We start from the raw sequence: 5700 nt of genomic DNA on the forward strand, positions 1-5700 counted from the left end.
CCCTCCCTAAATCTCCTGCATCTCTGAAAACTTATTTTCAGCCCTCTCTATATTCTATATACAACAGGTTCCATAGGCTGAATGGTGGCCCCCAAAAAGATACGTCCACATCCCAGAACCCATGATGTGACTGCCTTGGTTATCTAGTGCTGCTGTAACAGAAATACCACAAGTGGATGGCTTTAACAAAGAAATTTATTTATTCACAGAAAGTAGGCTAAAGCCCAAATTCAGGGCATCAGCTCCAGGGGAAGACTTTTTCTCTCTGCCAGCCTTCTTATCAGTCTTCCACCCCCGCTCCCAGGAGCTTCTCTGTGCAGGGACCCCAGGTCCATAGGGCACACCCTGCTCCTGGCACTTCTTTCTTGGTGGTATGACGTCCCCCTGTCTCTCTGCTGGCTTCTCCCTTTTACATCTCAAGAGATCGCCTCAGGATACGTCCAGTCTTGTAGACTGAGTCCTGCCTCACTAACACAACTGCCGCCCATCCTCCCTAATTAACATCATAGAGGCAGATTTACAACATATAGGAAAATCATATAATACCAGGAATCATGACTGATACACACATTTTTGGGGGGACATAATTCAATCCATGACATTCCACCCTTTGACCCCTCAAAAATCACATCCATGCAACATGCAAAACATAGTCCATCATATCATCGCAAAAGTCTTAACTCCAAGTCCAAAATCCAAAAATTCTTCTTCATCTGTGAAATCTAGAATACGAGTTATCTGCTTCCAAAGGTACAGTGGCAGAACAGGCAGAAGCTAGACATTTCCATTACAAATGGGAGAAACTGGAGGAAAAGAAGGGATAACAGCCACTTTGATGTGTGGCATTTGGGGGACTTAAAAGCTAGCAAGCTGCCATCTAAGATGCATCAATTGGTCTCAACCCACCTGGAGCAAAGGAGAATGAAGAACACCAAAGACAAAAGGAAAATACAAGCCCAACAGAAAGAAGGGGCCACATAAACCAAAGACTCCATCAGCCTGAGACCAGAAGAACTAGATGGTACCTGGCTACCACCTATGACTGCCCTGACAGGGAACACAACAGAGAATCCCTGATGGAGCAGGAGAAAAGTGGGATACAGACTTCAAATTCTAGTAAAAAGACCAGACTTAATAGTCTGACTGATACTGGAGGGACCCCAGAGGTCATGGTCCCCAGACTCTCTGTTAGCCTAAAACTAAAACCATTCCAAAGCCAACTCTTTAGAGAAAGATTAGACTGGACTGTAAGACATAAAATGATACTCCTGAGGAGTGTGCTGAGGAGTGTGCTTCTTAGCTCAGGAGGACACGAGACTGTGGGGCAGTTCCTGTCTGGAGGTGAGATGAGAAGGCAGAAAGGGACAGGAACTGATTGAATGGACATGGGAAATACAGGGTAGAGAAATGGAGTGTGCTGTCACATTGTGGGGAGAGCAACTAGGGTCACATAACAATGTGCGAATAAGTTTTTGTATGACAAACTGACTTGAGTTGTAAACTTAAAGCACAATTAAAAAAAAAAAAAGGAGAAGGGATAACAGACACCAAGCAAGTCAGCACAACACATTACTTTAGCCCTCAAGGCTTTGAAAATAATCGTCTGTTCTCTGGGACAATTTACACAATGGCCTTGCTCTCCAGACTCTATGTATTGGCCACGCTCCAGATTCTGAGTGGAGGCCCTACCGCCCTAGGCGTCAGCTCTGCCTTCCAGGCCCACCATCAGCTTTAGGCTTACCATTCTCCTAGTCCATCTGAGTGACAGCTGTACCCTTAGAAATACCAGAGGCCATGGCTGCACCGTTTTAAACCCCTGAGGTCATGGCCATACCTTTCGAGACTGGGGCAGCTCAGCTTCTTTTGTTCCTTGTCTCTTCAGCTTCTGCTTCCTGGTTTCTTGGCCTCTCGGCTCTCAGGCCTCACGCCCACATCTTCTCTGCTGGGGCAAGTGTTCCAAAGCTCTGTAGCCCCACCAATAAGTGCCTGGAGTCACCCACTCAGCCAGGAAACCTCCTGGCACACGTGCTCTGCTCTCTCGCTCCATGGGTCGGCAAGCCTAGCTCCACCGATAAGTGCCGGGAGGCACCCCACTCTTCCAGAAAGCCTCCTGTATACAGGCACTCAGCTCTCTTGCTCTGTGGGTCTGCTTCAGTGCCATATCTCTGCTGCTGCCGCTCCTCTGCCACTGCCACTTCTCTGCCGCTACAGATTCTCTGCTATTGCTAGTCCTCTGACGCTACCACTCCTCTATCCTTTCACAGTTTCAAAACTGCTTCCACATGTTAGGTATCTGTTAGAGCAGCACCCCCCTCGTGGTATCAAATTCTGTCTTGGTTATCTAATGCTGCTATAACAGAAATACCACAAGTGGATGGCTTTAACAAAGAGATATGTATTTCTTCACAGTAAAGTAGGCTAAAAGTCCAAATTCAGGGCATCAGCTCCAGGGGAAGGGTTTCTGTCTCTGTCGGCCTTCTCATTAATCCTCTCCCTTCCTAGGAGCTTCTCTGTGCAGGGACCCCAGGTCCAAAGGCCACGCTCTGCTCCTGGCACTGCTTTCTTGGTGGTGTGAGGTTCCCCTCTCTCTCTGCTGGCTTCTCCCTTTTATATCTCAAGGGATTGACTCAAGATACAATCCAAACTTGTAGATTGAGTCCTGCCTCACTAACACAGCTGCCACCCATCCTCCCTCATTAACATCATAGAGGCAGGATTTACAACATTATTGAAAATCACACAATACCAGAAATCATGGCCCAGCCAAACTGCTACACACATTTTTGGGAGAACATAATTTAATCCATGACACCTTATCTGGAAAAAGGGCCTTTGTAGATACGACGAAGGAGGCAGGCATTAGAGTTATACAGACACCGGCCAAGGAACACCTGGAGCCACCAGAAGCTGGAAGAAACAAGGAAGGAGCCTCCCTGAGAGCCTCTGGAAGAAGCATGGCCTTCCTGACACGTGATTTCAGACTTCTGGCCTCCAGAACCGAGAGGATAAATTTCTGTGGTTTCAAGACACTAAATTTGTGGTAATTGTTTCAGCAGCCCACGGAAACTATACAAGAGGTAACACCCAACTTCACCGAAGTGGGAAAATTGGTTTCAGGAAGGACACACGACTCCTTCCCCTTTTTGTCATGTTTAGGAGGAAAAACAGGACCTCTGAGCTGCCCCTTAAATGTTTTTAGAGCTGACTCCTGCTGGCTCCTGAATTAAACTTGTTTAAAAGCGAAGCCCTCAAGGAACACTTAAAGTATCACACCCATACAACACTTCCCCCAGGAAAGGAGGTAGGGAATGTTTTATGACAATTTACATTATTGATATTATTGAAACTGGTGGTCAAAGGGATTCAGTGACAGATCCAAGTGGCAGAATTGAGATCCACACTCAAGCTTTCTGATTCCAGAACCCAAGCACTTCCCAAGGCACTGGCTGCCTCCTCTTTTTGTAATGGCCACATGAGGAATCCACCTTGAAGGATTACTGTGAAGTCAGAGAGAATATTATAAAATGCTAATGTGAAGGGTTTATGGAACATTTTCTGAAATATTAGCTGAATTATAAAGTCTCAGAGAGGGAAGTAGTTTTGCTTGTTTTGTTTTTGGTTGCACATTCATTCATTAATAATTATCTTGCTCATTTCCTTTGTGCGAAATACTCCATCCTTTTTAGATTGTCCTACTATTCAAGTTTTTGTTCCTGGTCACAAACACACCTAATGGCTCTAATTCCCTCGTCCAGGTAAACAAGGCCTTGCAGGTAAGCCCACTTCCCTGTTAGAAGCATTAAACTTGAGTGATAGTGGGCTGAATTAAGATCCTGAACCAGGGCTATGTGTGGGTAGGCTGGCTCCCTCAGACTTAAGAGCCAGTGCTGTGCTGTCTTGATTACTATAAAACAAAAACTAAGCCTGTTGCCATCGAGTTGATTCTGACTCATAGCAACACCATAGGACAGAGTAGAACTGTCCCGTGGGGTTTCCAAGGAGTGGCTAGTGGATTCGAACTGCCGACCTTTTGGTTAGCAGCTAAGCTCTTGACCACTGTGCCATCAGGGCTCCTCATAGTCAGAAAGTAACCCTCAATATTGGGAATAGTGATTCCTTCCACTTTATTTTCTTTTTCAAAATTCTTTTGGCTATTCTAGGGCTTTTCCCTTTCCACCACTCGTCTGTCAGTCTGTGGCAGCTTGAGTGTTGCTGTGTTGCTGGAAGCTATGCCATCAGTATTTCAAATACCAGCAGGATCACCCATGGTAGGCTAAAATATACTACGAAGAAGAACCTGGCAATCTGCTTCTAAAAAAACAGCGAAAACTTGTGAGTAATGGGAACATTATCTGGCATAGTGCCAGAAGATGAGCCCTTTAGGTTGGAAGGGACTCAGATATCACTGAGGAAGAGCTGCCTCCTCAAAGCAGAGTCAACCTTAATGACATGGGTGAAGTCAAGCTTTCTAGACCTTCCTTGCTGTTGTGGCATGACTCAAAAGGAGAAGAAACAACTGCAAACATCCATTAATAATTAGAACATAGAATGTATGAAATATGAATCTAGGAAAACTGAAAGTTGAAAAAATGAAGTGGAATGCTTGAAGATTGATATCCTAGGCATTAGTGAGCTGAAATGGACTGGCATTAGCCATTTTGAATCAGACCATCATATGGTCTATGAAGTCAGGAATGACACCGTGAAGAGGAATGGTGTCATATTCATTACTGAAAAGAACATTTCAAGATATGTCCTGAAGTACAGTGCTGTCAGTGATAGGATAATATCCATTTGCCTACAAGGAAGACCAGTTAATATGACTATTATTCAAATTCACTCACCAACCACTAATGTCAAACATGAAGAAATTGAAGATTTTTGCCAACATCTACAGTCTGAAATTGACCAAGCATGTATTCAAGACACATTGATAATTAATGGTGATGAGAATGTGAAACTTGGAAACGAAGAAAAAGAATCAGTCACTGGAAAATATGGCCTTGGTGATAGAAACAACACCGGAGATCACATGATAGAATTTTGCAAGACCCATGACATGTTCATTGTAAATACCTTTTTCAACAACATAAATGGCGACTATACATGTGGACCTTGCCAGATGGACTACACAGGAACCAAATCGACTACATCTGTGCAAAGAGACGATGGAGAAGCTCAATATCATCAGTCAGAACAAGGCCAGGGACTGGCCTCAGAACAGACCATCAACTGCCCATATGCAAATTCAAGTCGAAGCTGAAGAAAATTAAAACAAGCCCATGTAGCCACAGTACAACCTTGAGTATATCCCACCTAAATTTAGAGACCATCTCAAGAATAGATTTGATGCACTGAATACTAATGACCAAAGACCAAACTAGTTGTGGGATAACATCAAGGGCGTCATACATGAAGAAAGCAAAAGATCATTAAAAAGGGAGGAAAGAAAGAAAGGACCAAAACAGATGTCAGAAGAGACTCTGAAACTTGCTCTTGAACATAGAGTAGCTAAAGTGAATGGAATATTGAACAACACAGGAAGCATCAAAAGAAGATGGAAGAAATACGCAGAGTCACTGTACCAAAAAGAATTGGTCGATGTTCAGCCATTTCAGGAGGTAACATATGATCAAGAACCAATGGTACTGAAGAAAGAAGTTCAAGCTGCCCTAAAGATATTAGCAAAAAAACAAGGTT

Source organism: Loxodonta africana, chromosome 2, assembly GCF_030014295.1.
Source record: "Loxodonta africana isolate mLoxAfr1 chromosome 2, mLoxAfr1.hap2, whole genome shotgun sequence".
In the NCBI taxonomy this organism is placed as follows: Eukaryota; Metazoa; Chordata; class Mammalia; order Proboscidea; family Elephantidae; genus Loxodonta; species Loxodonta africana.